The sequence below is a fragment of the Gopherus evgoodei genome, chromosome 10, assembly GCF_007399415.2.
Source record: "Gopherus evgoodei ecotype Sinaloan lineage chromosome 10, rGopEvg1_v1.p, whole genome shotgun sequence".
In the NCBI taxonomy this organism is placed as follows: domain Eukaryota; kingdom Metazoa; phylum Chordata; order Testudines; family Testudinidae; genus Gopherus; species Gopherus evgoodei.
The window spans coordinates 58890818-58909356 of record NC_044331.1 but is presented as its reverse complement, the minus strand read 5'-3'; the positions used below and the strand labels follow the sequence as shown (position 1 = coordinate 58909356).

Genomic DNA, 18539 nt, shown 5'->3' with positions numbered 1-18539 from the left:
TTCAGCACTGGATAAGTCTCCCCTATTCTCCTGAATAAAAAAGATCAAAGGACAATCCTGCCATTAATTTTTAACCACAACTCCCACTCACTTCATTGAGGGTAAAAAGTATAGAATAAATGTAGAATATGGCCACAAGTATGCTTGCACTGAGTTGCATAAAAGTTTTGTTGTAAACTAGCTTGTAGTATACTATACAAATAGTCAAACCTTGCATTACAAATCTTTGCCTTATTTATAGGGAACATGGAGTAGTTTTCATTTACAGGATATTTTTACATGAGTATTAATTAAGCACTGGCAGAGGAATAGGTAGTGCAGCTCCACAGGTGCCCATGCATCTCAGAATGTCCCAGGAGGCTCAAAAATTTGTATCACTTTTAAGGCTGCAGGTTTGTCATGGTGTGAACAAAGCCATGGATAGTGTTTGTCAGTTTGTCTGAGACTTTTTCCTGTGTCTGTGACTCATCCAACAGCAGTGGCTCCAGGGACTCCCACGGCCAGGCCCAATGCCCTGCTCTGGGCATTCCAACTTGGTGTGCCACTCTGGTTTCTCCTGCCCAACCCTCTGTCATGATGGAGAATGAGGGAGCACATGGGCCAAATTTCAGTGAGTGCCAAGTTGCAACACCCAGAGCATGGCAACAGGTCATGTGGGATGCAGGAGCCACTGCGATTCCCCTTGGTACTGTGCCAGGATTAGAGTTGCAGTGCTGGGATGGGGAGGGTGTTGCTATGAGTGGTACTGCCATGGGAGGGAGCCCACACCAGGGCCCATCTTTCTGTTCCTCTGATACTGTAATTGGCCTTCGGATTCTTCCCTTTTTGATGGCATGAACAAAAGATTCCTAGTCAGATGCTGATTTGCATCCTTTACATGTAGATAATATCCATAAACCTTAAACCAAAGCACAAATCAAAAATAATTAAATAAATGGGCCAAATATAAACAAGATCACTGGCATGAATCTGGCTCCAGGAATATGAGTGAACTGGTGAAATGTGTGTAGAGCTGCCACATGTGCCAATTTGTAAAAGAGCTCATTCCTGCATGTTGTGTAGTTATCAGTGCTATTTGCTATACAAAACATTTGTTTTGAAAAAAATATTATTCATATAAATTCTGTTTAAAAATTTTAAACAGTGTGGAAAGTAGATATATTTTTTCAATTGCCTGCAGCATTATCTTTTTGTGCTGTGATCATGGAAGTGCTCACAAACTAAATAAGATTTGTCATTACTTGGATGCGAGACTTTGAAGATAGGTTTATGAAAATAGGTCTTGTCAGACTAGCTTTTTTGATGTAATTACAAGTTTGACTGACATAAGCTATAGCACTGATGTAATATACTTAGACTTCTCTAAGGCGTTTGATTTGGTACCACGTCATTTTGATAAAATAACTAGAAAGATGTAAAATTAACATGGAATATATTAAACAGATTAAAAACTGGCTAAGTGATAGGTCTCAAAATGTAATTGTAAATGGGAAACTGTCATCAAACAGGTGAATTTCCAGTGGTATCCTGCAGGGATTGGTTCTTGGCCCTATGCTGTTTAACATCTGTATCAATGACCTAGAAGAAAACAAAATCATCACTGATTAATGTTTGCAAATGACAAACAAAAACTGGGGGAGTGGCAAATAACAAAGAAGACAGGTCACTGATTCAGAGTTATCAGGATTACTTGGTAAATTGGGTGCAAACAAACAATATGAATTTTAATGCAGCTAAATGTAAATGTAGACATCTAGGAACAAACAACGTAGGCCATACTTACAAAATGGGTGACTATCTTGGGAAGCAGTGACTTTGAAAAAGATTTGGGGCTCATGGTGGATAATGAGCTGAACATGTGCCCCATGCAATGCTGGGGCCAAAAGAGTTTATGCAATCCTGAAATGCATAAACAGAGGAATCTCAAATAGGAGTAAGGAGATTATTTTACCTCTGTATTGGCACTGAAGTGACTACTGATGGAAAACTGTATCCAGTTCTAGTGCCCGCATTTCAAGAAAGATGTTGATAAACTGGAGAAAGTTCAGAGAAGAGCCACAAGAATGATTAAAGGATTAGAAAATATACCTTCTAGTGACAGACTTAAGGAGCTTAGTCTGTTGATCTTAACAAAGAGAAGGTTATATTATGGTCTGTAAGCATCTACATGGGGAACATATATTTAATAATGGATTTTTCAATCTAGCAGAGAAAGGTATAAACACAATTCAATGGGTGGAAGGTGCAAGCTAGACAAATTCAGACTAGAAATAAGGCATACATTGTTGACAGTGAAGGTAATTATTCCACTGGAAAAATTTACCAAGGGTCATGGTGGATTCTCCACCGCTGACAATTTTAAAATCAAGAATGGATATTTTTCTAACATATTCCTCTAGGAATTATTTTGGGAATGTTCTATAGCCTGTGTTATACAGGAGGTCAGACTAGATGATTACAATGATCCTTTCTGGCACTGGACTCTATGAATCTAAGAAACACTTATATGAGGAACCATGACAGTGATTAAATTGGTGGGACCTATCCACTGAATCAGTGCTGAACCAGTAGTATTAGGAGACACTGCTGTTAGGCAAGATATACAATCAAGATCCTGACAACATGTGGCCATTAAATTTCTGGTGGCATTTTCTACAGGAACAGAAGTGTTAATCTTAGTCCCTTGGCCACATTACAACTTTGGTGAATATGCTATACTGATATAAATTCCCCTGCAGATTCCGTTGGATAAGTTGTTCTACTCTTCTTATCTGTAATTGTTATTTAGTGCAATTATGTTGTTGTTAACATTTCACTCCAAAGGTTGCTGCATTTCAGCCAAGACAAATTATCAGTGTGTATGGCTTGCATTTCAGTTTAGAAGTCCTTCAGGATAAAAGGCACTAATATATAGCAAAGTGATTTCAATGAAATATTACAGTGATGGCGAAGGCCTGCTCATTTTAAAACTTGGAGTAAACATGTACTGCATGTTTCTCATATGCATGTCCCACCCTCTTTTTCGAAAAGTATATAACAAACAGAGGCTTTTGTAGCCTAAAAAGTCTGATTTTCAGTATTGGCATTAACTGTAGTTGTTCCATGGATTAAATATCTAAGTGCATTTTTTTTCATTAATACTTTCAATTTGCCTGGGAAAAGCACCTGTTGCTGAGTTGTAATCCTAAGAAAAGTCATATCTGCATCTTCCATAAGAACTTTTATGTCAAAGAAACATCATCTTATCAACTGGATGCATATATTCAAATTCCAAATGGCCAAGCTGTGTTCTGCTGACCAAATTACTCTGAAATATATTCTCAACATTATTTTTCTCAATAGTTAATCAACAGTCACTACGGAATAATAACATGGCTGAAATCCTGGCTCCATTCAAGTCAATGGATGTTTCTAATTGCATTAAAATACATTAATTATTTTTTAATTGAAGCAATATCTGCAGGTGCCACAGAGGTATTACATGATCATGAACAACAGTAGAAATGACTTACAAGATACTACTAAGATCTGGTCCACACTTTGCCAAAGTTTGAGAAACCCTATTCTAGAACTCTCATGCAGTGAGGTTTTTCAATGACATGCAGTATAAATATCCATACATGCTGGAAGGCAAGGATGCCTTATTATAAACATATGAAGATTCCTTTTTAAAAAAGAATTACCTATTTCTTTGTTTCAGAGACCATCATTACATTATGCAAAATAAGTCAGTGCTACTGCACAATGCATCCTAGTTCTTCAATACAAAAAAGCAAATATGAACTGTATGTTCCTAACACTATGGCTGGTAAGTCAAACGAGGATGGATATATGTAGCACAAAGGTCAAGTGGATTATGAACCTGCAGCTGTTCCATATATCAGGCCAGAGTAGAACAAAATGTGTACAATGAAGACTTTTAAAAATGGAATGAACAAAACTACAGATAGTATAACACTAATAAAACAGTTCTGTGAGGGGGTGGCTAGCCACTCCTATTTCAACATTGCCAGCTAGTGCTCCAATCTCATCCAGTATTTCAATAATGAAGCATTTTAGTTCTACTAGCTTACTATATCTTACTCAAAAAAGAATCTACTTGGAGCTACAGAGCTAAACAAAAAAACTTCTAGCACAATATCACTGGATAGTATTAAATTTATGAAGGGCATAGGAGCGTAGGAGTAATTGAATGGGAAGTCTCTCCCAGCCCTTTTAATCACCTTCAATATATTTCCTGTTCGGGGACAAACTCAAACAACACGCCATTCTTAAATTGCTGAAGATTACAATATTCCAGTTTTAATTATTGTCTCAACTATACAAGGAAACGATTCCCCAATGCACATGAGGAAAACAGGTAAGTATTTTCACAATAAATAAATAGATGCACTCTGAGTTCAACACAAGCCAAGACAGGACCTGGGACTAGTTACGTTGTTTGACTTCAGATGTAGGAAGGAAATGTTGTATAAAGCCTCCGCTCAATCCAGTAGAATGCGATTGTAAGATTTGTAACTTTTCAGTCATTGCTAGTATGATCATTAAGTTCTGTAACCTTTTGCAAACTTTATAACTTTTAGTCATTGTTAGCATAGCAATTTTGTAACTTTTGCATGTTTTGTAACCTTTTCAGTTACCATTTGTATAACCTCCAAGCTTTGCAATATTCCATCACGTGATCAGGGAGAGTGTGAACAAGGGCATGTGTGTGGGAGATAAGGGAGTGTAAACAAGGGAGTGTATGTGAGACTGGGCGGAGGGGAACTGCAAGGAGAAAAGAGCCCAGAGTCAGGTGTAATGTAGATGTAATCTGCCCTGAGAAGGCAATCATGGGGTGCTGTAAAGAAAAGAAGAACCTGGTATGCATGAAAAGAACGAGATCTGGGAATGCTCGTCGGTGACAGACACAGAAGGAACAATAAGTGTATGTGACAGGAGCCACCCAGTTCCAATAAAAGGAAGAAAGCACACTCACAAGCTCTCCTCTTCTTGACCTGCTTGCTGGCCCGGATCTGTGACCACAGGCAGACACACCAGATCTACTATGCTTTGGCTTCTCTGCTGTCTCCAGTAACTCTCTGCCTGTGTGAGTGCATGAGGGTATGAATGAGCTGAATGAATAAGCTACATCCCTTTTCTGTTTGATCCAATAGTATAATCCTGGGAAAGATATTCAGAATTGCTCTATTATTTAAATTTTATCAGTGTTCAGGAAAATCAGAAAAAGTTAAAATTTTAGGGGGATATACTCAGCCAGTGTCACCGACTCCTGTGCCAGCCTCCTCCCCAAACCCCAAAGCGAAGGGAGAGGGCACGTCTTGGGAGTGTACGGGGGACATGGCAGAGATGTTCTTCCAGTGTCCTAAGTTCCCTGAAGGAACTTATACCAGTGCAGTAAGTTAGAGCTGCTTCTCGTGGCTTTGGATCAGTCACAATAGGCTCTCTGCAGCTGCACTTCTCCATTCTATTTGAGCTCCAGAGGGGAGAACCAAGGCCTAAGATTTCAGCAATATTTCCTTGGCTGCACTGCATGCAAAAAATAATTTTCTGATAGCAAAATTAAGAAAATATTATTGAGAATATCCATTACATTGTGTGGGTGGGAGGATGGCTATGGAACAGAAACCCATACGCTTAGGGTTGCCAACTTTTTAATCACACAAAGTCAAACACTCCTGCCCCACCCTTATCTGAAGCCCCGCCCATGCCTCACCCCTTCTCCGAGGCTCTGCCCCTGCTCACTCCATCCCCCATCACTCACTCTTCCCCACCACCCACACTCACTTTCACCAAGCTGGAGCAAGAGGTTGGGGTGCAGGAGAGGGTCTGGGCTCTGGGCTAGGTCTGCTGTGGGGACAAGAATGAGGGATTTGGAGAGCAGGTGGGGGCTCCAGGCTGGGGCAGGGGGTTGGGGTGCAGTGGGGTGAGGGCTCTGGTTGGGGGTGTGGGCTCTGGGCTGGACTGGGCATAAGGGGTTTTGGTGTAGGAGGGGACTCCAGGCTGGGGCACAGGGTTGGGGTGTGTGGGAGTGAGGGCTCCCTCTGGGGCTCTGAGGAAGTGGATGCCAGGTCCCTGCAGCCTCCAGGCACATGGGTGGCCAGGAAGTTCTGCACAGTGTGTGCTGCCTTTGTACCCGTAGGTACTGCGCCATGCAACTCCCATTGGTTGTAGTTCCTGGCCAATGGGAGTGCGGAACTGGTACTTGGGGCAGGGGCAGTGCACAGAGCCTCCCAGTCCCTGGCTGCCCCCGCATCTAGGCGTTGCAGCGACCTGGTGGCTGCTTCCAAGAGTTACGCAGGTAGGGAGCCTGCCTGAGCCCCAGGGCCCCGCTGTGCTGCTGACCTGACTTTTAACTGCTGACCAGAGCTGCCATGGTCCCTTTTTGACCGGGTGTTCTGGTCAAAAACCGGATGCCTGGCAACCCTACACATACTTCAGGATATAAACCAGCCACTATGGCTGGGGGTTAGGAAGAAGCTTCCCCTATGGGTATGTTATTTCAGAATAATCTATTATGAGGATTTTTGTACCTTCCTCTGAAGCATTTGGTAATGGCCATTTTCACAGCTGGACCACTGGTCTTATCCAGTACAGGTTCCTATGTTTCCATTTTTGTTTTACTGATTAAGTGCATATTATATTTGTTTTACTGCTTGTGCTGTAAAACACATATTGGAAAAAATCCAGGTTGTGTTGTAGCATGGCTAACAGTGTCTGTTTAAACCTTAAAAGAGTTCTGAGCCTGAATAAAAATCCCTTCCCCTTTCAGTTAATCTAGGCTTTACTTCCTTTGCAATGTAATGTCACAAACCCACTAGTTCTGCAGTTGTCCCTTAAATTTTTCAGGAAAAGCAAGGTAGAAATCAATTTATAATGCATAAAACCCCAATATTTTTCATCTGCACATCACCCTTACTTAGATGTATGGAGATTTTTATCTCCGCTTCACTGAAGTAGTATTAACATAGGGTTGAATCTTGAATTACCTTATCAGGCCAAGTCCCACTGAAGTCAATAACAGCTGACCGGAGTTAGGACTGAGAATACATTCTGCCACCCTCTCTCATACTTTATACCTTAAGTACCCCTATTGAAATAATTGGTACTGCTTGTGAAATATGACACCACTGTCTATTGAATAAGTATGCTGGGTTTTTTTAAAATACAACAGTTTATAAACAGCTTTGGGTATGAAAGAAGAAAACTACTATCTACAATAAAATTGTATTCACTTTTCATTAAAGTAAATATATTCTGGGTTAGGGTAATCCTCCATCTGTTTATCACACTCCAGACTCTCAGAATATTCATGATTTTTATATAAAATATGAAGGATTAGAAATATTTTATTTACGTGTTTTTTATATTAGATTTGCCTCTCTTGTCTCCTTGAACACTGTCACTTCCCTACATTAGCATGCAATTTGGTCTTTAAACTGAAGAAAACATTTTGCTAGTTCTCCTCTTGTCTTCCTCCTTTTTCCAAAATCAAGGCCAAATCTTTTTCCTATTTATTTCAATAATACAATTTGTTCTGGAAGTAGGATTATGCCCAGAGACTGGACTTCATGGGATTAGCACTTGAGGAGGTCAGTGAATAAATTATTATGGATAATAACAATAAAGCTTTTCACTTAAGTCTAGTCAGCAGCTAAGCCAGGTTTTGTAACTAAAGAAAATTGGGATGGAGTGAGGGGGCACGAGTAATTTGTGACCACCTTTCAATTAAAAAATCTTCTTGAAAAGCCATCATACCTACACATAAAGGATGTGGGGAAATGTGTGTGTGGTGGCGGAGTGGGGGGAGGGAACCACACCTTCTGCTGCCATATATGGGACATTTCATCCAAGAACATAAAAACACTTCTGAAAATTAGGGCAATCATTTAGTTTCCTTATCGGATTGTCTACCTTTGGGCACTGACATTTGAAAACGTTGGTGTAAGTGACTTTCCCAAGGTCTTACAATTAGACAGTGTGAAGTCCAGAAGAAGATCTTAAGTTCTGACTTCCAATCTTCTGTTCTAATCATAACATACTTCCTGCATAAAATCAAAGGAAACCTCCCATTGACTTCAGTGAGGTCAGGATTTCAACCTAGGCCCCTTAGGACCACAACAGTTCTTAGAGTTATCATTCATTTGCATAGATTGATCTTAATTTTTTTTTAAAGAATATATGAAATATTTTGCATACACTTCACAAAACTAGAAAGAGAAGAGACTAGTGGAAGTTACTAGATCACAGGCCTTGGTTCTCATGGGAGAGTTTAATCATCCTGATATTTGCTGGGAGAGCAAAACAGCAGTGCAGAGACAATCCAGGAAGTTTTTTGGAAAGTGTAGGGGGCAATTTCCTGGTCCAAGCACTGGAGAAACCAACTAGAGGCAGAGCTCTTCTTGACCTGCTGCTCACAAACAGAGAAGAGTTAGTAGGGGAAGCAAAAGTGGATGGGAACTTGGGAGGCTGTGATCATGGTCGAGTTCAGGATCCTGACACAAGGAAGAAAGGAGAGCAGCAGAATACAGAGCCTGGACTTCAGAAAAGCAGACATTGACTCCCTCTGGGAGTTGATGGGCAGGAACCCCTGTGAAAATAACATGAGGGGGAAAGGAGTCCAGGAGAGCTGGCTGTACTTTAAAGAAGCCTTATTGAGGTTGCAGGAACAAACCATCCCGATGTATAGGAAGAATAGTAAATATGGCAGGCAACCAGCTTGCTTAACAGTGAAATCCTTGCTGATCTTAAACACAAAAAAAGAAGCTTACAAGAAGTGGAAGACTGGACAAATGATCAGGGAGGAGTATAAAAATATTGCTCAGGCATGCAGGAGTGAAATCAGGAAGGCCAAATCACACTTGGAGTTGCAGCTAGCAAGAGATGTTAAGAGTAACAAGAAGGGTTTCTTCAGGCATGCTAGCAACAAGAAGAAAGTCAAGGAAAGTGTGGGCCCCTTCCTGAATGAGGGAGGCAACCTAGTGACAGAGGATGTGGAAAAAGATAATGTATAAAATGATTTTTTGCCTCTGTCTTCACAAACAAGGTCAGCTCCCATACTGCTGCACTGGGCAGCACAGTATGGGGAGAAGGTGACCAGCCCTCTGTGGAGAAAGAAGTGGTTCAGGACTATTTAGAAAAACTGGACGAGCACAAGTCCATGGGGCCGGATGCGCTGCATCTGAGGGTGCTAAAAGAATTGGCGGATGTGATTGCAGAGCCATAGCCATTATCTTTGAAAACTCATGGCGATTGCGGGAGGTCCCGGATGACTGGAAAAAGGCTAATGTAGTGCCCATCTTTAAAAAAGGGAAGGAGGATGATCCGGGGAACTACAGGCCAGTCAGACTCACCTCAGTCCCTGGAAAAATCATGGAGCAGGTCCTCAAGGAATCAATTCTGAAGCACTTAGAGAGGAAAGTGATCAGGAACAGTCAGCATGGATTCACCAAGGGCAAGTCATGCCTGACTAACCTAATTGCCTTCTATGAGGAGATAACTGGGTCTGTGGATGAGGGGAAAGCAGTGGATGTGTTATTCCTTGACTTCAGCAAAGCTTTTGATACAGTCTCTTACAGTATTCTCGCCAGCAAGTTAAAGAAGTATGGGCTGGAGGATTGGACTATAAGGTGGATAGAAAGCTGACTAGATCGTCGGACTCAGCGGGTAGTGATCAACGGGTCTATGTCTAGTTGGCAGCCCGTTTCAAGTGGAGTGGGGCCAGTTTTATTCAATATCTTCATTAATGATCTGGAGGATGGTGTGGACTGCACTCTCAGCAAGTTTGCAGATGACACTAAACTGGGAGGAGTGGTAGATACACTGGAGGATAGGGATAGGATACAGAGGGACCTAGACAAATTAGAGGACTGGGCCAAAAGAAACCTGATGAGGTTCAACAAGGACAAGTGCAGAGTTCTGTACTTAGGATGGAAGAATCCCATTCACTGTTACAGACTAGGGACCGAATGGCTAGGAAGCAGTTCTGCAGAAAAGGACCTAGGGGTTACAGTGCACGAGAAGCTAGATATGAGTCAATAGTGTGCCCTTCTTGCCAAGAAGGCTAACGGCATTTTGGGCTGTATAAGATGGGGCATTGCCAGCAGATCGAGGGATGTGATCATTCCCCTCTATTCGACATTGGTGAGGCCTCATCTGGAGTACTGTGTCCAGTTTTGGGCCCTACACTACAAGAAGGATGTGGAAAACTTGGAAAGAGTCCAACAGAGGGCAACAAAAATGATTAGGGGCTGGAGCACATGACTTACGAGGAGAGGCTGAGGGAACTGGGATTGTTTAGTTTGCAGAAGAGAAGAATGAGGGGGGATTTAATAGCTGCTTTCAACTACCTAAAAGGGGTTTCCAAAGAGGATGGATCTAGACTGTTCTGAGTGGTACCTGATGACAGAACAAGGAGTAATGGTCTCAAGTTGCAGTGGGGGAGGTTTAGGTTGGATATTAGGAAAAACTTTTTCACTCAGAGGCCTGGTCTACACGACGCGTTTAAAATGAATTTAGCAGCATTAAACCAATTTAACCCTGCACTCATCCACACAAGGCCCTTTATATCGATATAAAGGGCTCTTAAAACCGGTTTCTGTACTCCTTCCCGACGAGAGGAGTAGTGCTGAAATTGGTATTGCCATGTCGGATTAGGGTTAGTGTGGCCGCAAATCGACGGTATTAGCCTCCGGGCGGTATCCGACAGTATACCATTGTGACCGCTCTGGAAAGCAATCTGAACTCGGATGCACTGGCCAGGTAGACAGGAAAAGCCCAGTGAACTTTTGAATTGCATTTCCTGTTTGCCCAGCGTGGAGCTCTGATCAGCACGGGTGGTGATGTAGTCCCAAATCCAAAAAGAGCTCCAGCATGGACCGTACGGGAGATACTGGACCTGATTGCTGTATGGGGAGACAAATCTGCTCTATCAGAGCTCCGTTACAGAAGACGAAATGACAAAGCATTTGAAAAAATCTCCAGGCTATGATAGACAGAGGCCACAGCAGGGACTCAGCACAGTGCTGTGTGACAAGCGTAATGGAAAGACAAAGAATCAAATGGACACTCATGGAGGGAGGCAGGGGGGACTGAGGACTCCAGCTATCCCACAGTCCCCGCAGTCTCCGAAAAGCATTTGTATTCTTGGCTGAGCTCCCAATGCCTGAAGGTCAAAAACATTGTCCGGGGTGGTTGAGGGTATATCTTGTCAATTTACACTCCCCTCCCCCCCCGTAAAAGAAAAGGGGAAAAAATTGTTTCTTGTCATTTTTCAAAGTCACCGTATGTCTACTGCATGCTGCTGGTAGACGCGGTGCTGCGGCGATGAACAGCAGCATCCCCTCCCCTTCCTTTCCTGATGGCAGTTGGTACAAAATGGTTGAAAACCGTCATCAGCCGGTGAGTGCTCCTGGCTGGCCTCGGTGAGGTTCGCCGGGGGCACCTGGGTAAAAATGGGAATGACTCCCTGTCATTCCTGGCAGATGGTGCAAAATGCTGGGTAACTGTCCTCATCATAGCAGCTGGAGCCTGAGCTCCATCAGCCCCCCAACCCCCACTTTCGTGTCTAAAAAAAAGATTCTGTACTCCCTGGACTATCATAGCAGCGGGTGGCTGCGATCCTCTCCCCCCCACCCTTTAATGTCCTGCCTGGACTATCATAGCAGCTGGAAGCTCCCTCCCCCTCATTTTCTCTCACTAAAAAGTCAGTGTTTCTTATTCCTGCATTCTTTAGTACTTCATCACACAAATGGGGGGACACTGACACGGTAGCCCAGGAGGGTTGGGGGAGGAGGGAAGCACCAGGTGGGTTTGTTGCTAGAATGGCATGCAGCTCATCATTTCTGCGGGATCTCTGGGGCTCTGACCCAGAGCGGCTCTGCTCTCTGGCTTTCTAGTAGACTTGCCCCATATTCTAGGCAGGACTGACTCTATTTTTAGACAAGACATAAAGAAGGGAATGTCCCGGGGAGTCATTCCCATTTTTGTCCATGTGCCCCCGGCCGACCTCAGCGAGGCCAGCCAGGAGCATCCATGACAGCAGCAGATGGTACAAAATGATTGATAACCGTCATCTCATTGCCAAGTTACAAGGCAGACGGTGGAACAGGGATGGTAACCATCTCTGCTATCTTGCAAAGGCAAATAAATGCTGCTGTGTAGCACTGCAGTACTGCCTCTGTCAGCAGCATCCAGGACACATATGGTGACAGTGACATAAGGCAAAACAGGCTCCATGGTTGCCATGCTATGGTGTTCGCCAGGGCAATCCAGGGAAAAAGGGCGTGAAATGATTGTCTGCCATTGCTTTCACGGAGGGAAGGATTGAGTGACGACATTTACCCAGAATTACTCGTGACACTGTTTTTGCATCATCATGCATTGGGATCTCAACCTAGAATTCTAATGAGCGGGGGAGACTGCAGGAACTATGGGACAGCTATGGGATAGCTACCCACAGTGCAACGCTCCAGAAATCAACGCTAGCCTCGGTACATGGACACACACCACCGAATTAATGTGCTTAGTGTGACCGCGTGCACTCGACTTTATACAATCTGTTTTACAAAACCGGTTTATGTAAAATTGGAATAATCCTGTAATGTAGACATACCCAGAGAGTGGTGAAGCACTGGAATGGGTTACCTAGGGAGGTGGTGGAATCTCCTTCCTTAGAGGTTATTAAGGTCAGGCTTAACAAAGCCCTGGCTGGGATGATTTAGTTGGGAATTGGTCCCGCTTTGAGCAGGGGGTTGGATTAGATGACCTCTTGAGGTCCCTTCCAACCCTGATATTCTATGATTCTATGACTTACGGTTGTACTGCTAACAGGTGCTTCAGTGCCATGTCTTTCTAGTCATGCAAGAAAACTTGTATATCCTGCCTACTATTTCAAAATATAGGCCCCCTATCCTGTGAAGAAAAACTTAAGCATGTGTTTAAACTCAATGGGTGAAATCCTGACTCCACTGAAGTAAATGGCTGGACACTCATTCATGAAAAATTATGCACAAGTGTCCATGCCCCTTTGCAGCCCTTCCTGAGACTATTTAATGGTGGCACTTTCCCAATGCCCCTCAGTTCCTTCACACTGGAATCTGTGACTGAAGACTCTGATGTAGAGGGGATGAAGGATCAGTTGTGGAACACACCTCTGCACCCACGTCTCGAAGAACAATTACAGTATTGGCAAGTAACCATTTTTTCTTCTTCAAGTGGTTGCAGATGTGTATTCTACTGTGGTGATCTGCAAGCTGTAACAAAGGAGGTGGGGCTCAGCACCTATTTAAATAGTGCCTGCAGAACTGTTCTTCCCAAGCTTGCAACTGACCTAGAAGCAATCATTATGTTGTCGAGTTTGGCAAAGATACTCATGGAAGACCAAGTTGCAGCTCTGATTATGTTCAATATGGAAATATTCCTGAGAAATACTACAGATGTGGCTTTGGCTCATTGAATGACCCAAAAGCCTTTGTGGACGTGTGGCATTTGCTATACCATATGCCATTGTGATACAGGAAATAATCCATCTTGAAATTGTTTGTGCCGAATCTGCTTCATCTCTCATCTGGTCCACATGGGAGACAAAAAGCCAGGATGATAATCAAAATGATTGAATCCTGTCCAGATAGAAAACCAAGGTTTGTTGTATATCCAAGGTATGAAGTCACTGTTCATTTACATTCAAGTGTATCTTAGCAAAAAAAGACAGGCAAGCACATTGGCTAGGGTGAAAAGGTGAAACCACTTGGTTCAAAATTTTTGGATGTGGCCTGAAGACAGGTTTTGCCATTAGGGCCTGCGGTTCATTTACCTCCTTGCTGATGTTATAGCAATAAGAAAGGGTGTCTTCTGGCACAGGAGAAGCAGAAAGCAGGTTGCTAGAGGCTGAAATGGAGGCCCCATTAGAGAAGCAAGCACAGTGTTCAGGTCCCACAGGGGAACAGATTCTTTTCAGAAACCTAACAACCATCAGGGTAGAAAATGCTGATTTCCCTTGGATCACAGAATGAAATCCTGACAACACTGCCAAATGGACCGTTAATGAGCTGATTGACAGACCTGATGATTTAAAATAGAACAGGTTTACAAAATGCCATGAATCTGGGCTAGTACCGACTGAATTCCCTGAACCAATGACCAAACTGAAAAGCACTTGCCCAAATAAAATGATCTAATAAATAGCTTTCCACTATTTAGGACCTGTTGGACTGCCTCTGAACAGCTCTTTCCCACCTGATCTAACTGTACTACATCCACGCCACGAGATGCAGATTGCTGAGACCTAGATGCTACAGCTGACCATGATGTTGGGACAGTAGGCCTGGAAGGAAGGGAAAAAGTCTGAGAGATTGGACCAAGAGCCTGTAAAGCTTGGAGAAGCTTTGTCTTGGCCAGGCAGGTTCAGTGAGTTATCCGTACGGCATGATCCAGCTTCAGTTTGAGAATAACCTGAGGGATGAGCAAAATGTGTGTGGGGGGAACATACATTAGCACCAATTCCCAGGTCAATGGGAAGGCATCAGTCAGAGATCCCTGACTGCAGCCCCTCCTGAGGCTGGCAACGCCCTGACACCCTTTCCCTTCTCCCACCCCACTCACAGTTCCTTCTTACCACCCATGGCCTGAATCAGAGCTCCACATACTTATTTTTCTTCACGCTTACTGTGCCACAGTGAGGTTTCTCTGTGTGCTTTGTAAATAGTTAGTTTCAGCTTAGTAGTAATTCTTAGTTATTTAGTTAGTTAGCTTTAGTAATATTATAAGTTGTTTGTTAGATAATAAACCTGGTTCTATGCCTTCCGCAGGTTTTAAGCACTGTCTTATGTGGGGTGGCTATCTGGAATAGCAACCCCCTATACTCAATGCTTGTTGCTGGGAGAAGGGCACAGTAAAGTAAAGTGCGCTATCTGCCAGTCATTCAAAAAGAGAATACAAATTGCCAGGCACCTATGCCTGAAGAAACATCTCACGGAACAAGCACGGAGGCACACCTCAGCTCCCTCCAGGCCATCAAACTACTTCAGAACTGGCACTAGCCTCTGACAAACCACCAGACTCAAATTCTTTGTCTATAGAGAAGAAGGGACAATTATCCTTCCTCTGATCTTTGGAGGACGAGAACTAAAGAATAATCAGAGCCATTCCAGGGTTGAGAGAGATTCTTCCTCGTCTTCCAGGAGGAGTGTGGGACATTGCAAAGACTCTCTGAGTGCCCAAGATAGATCACTACCAACTACCCAGTACAGAGACAAGAACAGACTGGTCTCATACCATTGACTCCAATATTGTCTGTGGGATGTCCATTGTGTCTGGTACAGACTACATTGATTTTGACATTTACTATATTGACCCCACTGGCTTTTCAGGAAGCAGCTGATTTATTTTTCCTATCCATCTTGGACTCTCTTCTGATACAGGAGTCTCAGCTGTGGTGTTGCCCTCTGTGGTTGCAGGCTTGCCCTAGTTGATTACTCTGGACTAAGGACTGTTGCCAGATTCTCCCTCCGTACCAGTTAAGAGGCCTGCTAAAAAAGATGAATACAGTCCTGTCATTGGCACTGAGGCACCCTACTTCAGTACTGATATAATCTTCGGCCCCAGTGATACTAATCCCAGCTCCACACCTTCAGTACCAACCTATTTTTCAGATACAGTACTGACCTCTGCACTGGTACCAATGACTTTTCCCATACTGAATTTCAGTGCAGCCTCAATATCCCAAACAGTACGACATCATCATACAAACTTCTGTACCGATGCACTGTTTTCAGTGGACTACAGACAATTGGGGCCCTGGCAGGTTTGACACCTCCATTGCCTGCAGACTGTTTGGGGGATTCGTCTCCCTTGGGCTCAGAATCCTTCTCTACCTTCTCCAGGTCTTTCCAAGTACCGATCATGGAAGTCCTCTAGACCATCTCTGGAGGAACAGCACCAGTATTAAGACTGACACTACAGCAAAGACAGAAGTTCTTGGCCTGGTAGATACCGGCCTCCTGTGCCATATTAATTTTTTTGTTGGCCTCCTTGGAATCCTTGAGGCTCCCCCTGCTCTGCAAGGTCCCAATCATTCACTCATGCCAGAGCAAGGTCCTTGAATCCTTCTATTGTCTCACCTGGATTGGACAGAGAGACTGACATTGCTCCCACTGAACCTGCCCCATTATCGCAGAGACAAGGCTTCCCACAGGAGAGTTTACCTGCTTCACTTCCTTTGTCTTCATCCTCAGCAGATAATTTCACTCATCTTCACCCGTTTCAGAAGACTTTAAGCTTTACCACAGCCATCTGAGAGAATGGCTACAGACTTGAGCATCCAAGCTGACTTTGTCTATAAACTGGTGAACATTCTTCAACCTTCAACCCCAGGAGGGTAACCATCCCTATAAACAATGATCTTATGGAACTCAGGAAGTCCTCATGGCAAGGACAACTGCCTTACCTCCCACAGTGAAGTTCACATATGTCCCCTCTCCCCCCACAAGAGTACTGCTGTGCAAAGTTCTCTGGCTTCGGCGTGCAGACACCTGGGAGAATACATGTGTGCAACCATTCAAAGAAAAGAAATAAAATTACTATATGCTAGGGTGCTCCCAGCTTACCACACAAACCTGTTTAAGAGCATCCTTTGTTCATTAGTTTTAAATATACAATATGGCATTTTACTTTTATAAACTTTCTAAATGACCTTTTCTAACCATATTTAAGCTCTCCAGATGGTTGTTTATTACCCCTATCCTGCAGTCTTTACTGAAACAAAACTTCCATTGACTTCAGTGGGAATTTTGCCCAAGTAAGCATCTCAGGATAAGGCTCCAGTCCAACTCAGACTGAAGTCCATGGGAGTCATTCCATTGACTTCAGCAGGAGTTGGAGCAAGCCCTTAAGAAGGTGAGTTTTAATGTCTATGCTAGATAATAGTGGTGCTGACAACAGAGAATCCATACAGAGTGTGGTGGGAACATGGACGGGCGAGTTGATGGAGTGCGTATTAATGGATAATGGATGCCTTAGGGTGGGGGCATTAAAAAACAGTATAAAAGAAAGCAGAATTCACACCAGACTATGAGAGGGGAAAAAAACCTCAATATGTTTCAAAACAAAAATATTTATAGGAAAAAAGCTCTCTCTTCAAAAAGATTTGGATGAGGTTCATCTTAATTTAAGTCTAATACTTCTAAATCTTATGCTATGCACACTAGATATTGGAAATGAAGAATTAAAGGTATACAAATGTGGTCCTAGTACCGTGAAAGTTACTATTACTTAAAAAATGAAATTCCTCTGTACAGCAAGTAAAGGAATAATGTTCCTCATGCACAGCATTTGGATTTTTTTTTTTAAATAAATTCATTGAATTTAGAGCTGGTGAAAGATGCAGGCTCAAAAACATGGGAATCAGGGCTGCAGTATACTATGCCCTACATCAAGGGTTTCCAAACTTTTCACTAAGGTGACCCATCAACTACCTTGTGTCTTTTTTTGTGACTCATCATTATATAAATGCACCCTCTACCCTGGCAACCCCCAATCCCACCCACCAACCCCTCAACAGCAGCTCCTGTCTCACAGAGCTGGGCCCGACTTCCTGCTCCAGGTGTTGCAATGAGGTGCAGAGGATCACAGCACCCCTCTGTTTTTGCGCAAATGCCCCTCTGTCATGATGGAGGGGCAGCCAGGCCAAATTTGAGCAGGGCCTCCCAGAGGATTCAGGGGGCCTGGGGCAAAGCAATTTTGGGGGCCCCTTCCATAAAAAAAAGTTATAATACTATACAATACTATATTCTAGTGGGGGCCCCTGCGGGGTCCGGCACAAATTGCTCCACTTGCTCTGCACCCATGGGCGGCCCTAGGAAAAATAAACCTTCTGCATCTCGGCACAAACCCAGTTTTAAGAAAACTTCTTTACAAGGTATCACTGGTTCTCAGCATCAGCCAGTGATAAAAGGCACTAAAGCTCTTTAAAAGGGTTGGACAAATATTTTCTGTCAAAACTTTTTCTGGATCAAAAACTAGGGGTTTTTAAAAAGCAGTAAAAAAATACAAACAATGTCTGCTTTCCTTCAAAATTTGTTGTGGTTTTTTAATTGAAAAGCTGAAATTAGTCTGCCAAAACCTGAATATGGGTTTGGGGTTTCAGAAGTGTGTAGCCAAATATTTGCTGCTTGCTGTGTTTGATTGTTTAAAGAAACAATAAAAAAATTCTGCTTAAAAAAAATCCAAAACTTTTGAACCACCTCAGCTTGTGACCAAATACCTGAGCCCATCCAGTTAGAGATTTTTCCAGGTTTCTAATACTCTGCTGGCTTCCTTGACTCATATCGGTCTCCATAACTTTGGGTTCATTTGGTTAGAACATAAGAACAGTCATACTGGGTCAAACCAAAGGTCCATCCAGCCCAGTATCCTGTCTACCAACAATGGCCAATGCCAAGTGCTCCAGAGGGAGTAAACCTAACAGGTAATGATCAAATGATCTCTCTCCTGCCATCCATCTCCACCCTCTGACAAACAGAGGCTAGGGACACCATTCCTTA

General features: G+C 43.2%; 1 protein-coding gene across 12 annotated transcripts in view; it reads right to left on the bottom strand.

The window, feature by feature from the left end:
* RBFOX1 (RNA binding fox-1 homolog 1) overlaps positions 1–18539 on the bottom strand; it is a 2538143-nt gene that overhangs the window by 50338 nt on the left and 2469266 nt on the right. The gene's annotated exons all lie outside the window — the stretch shown is intronic.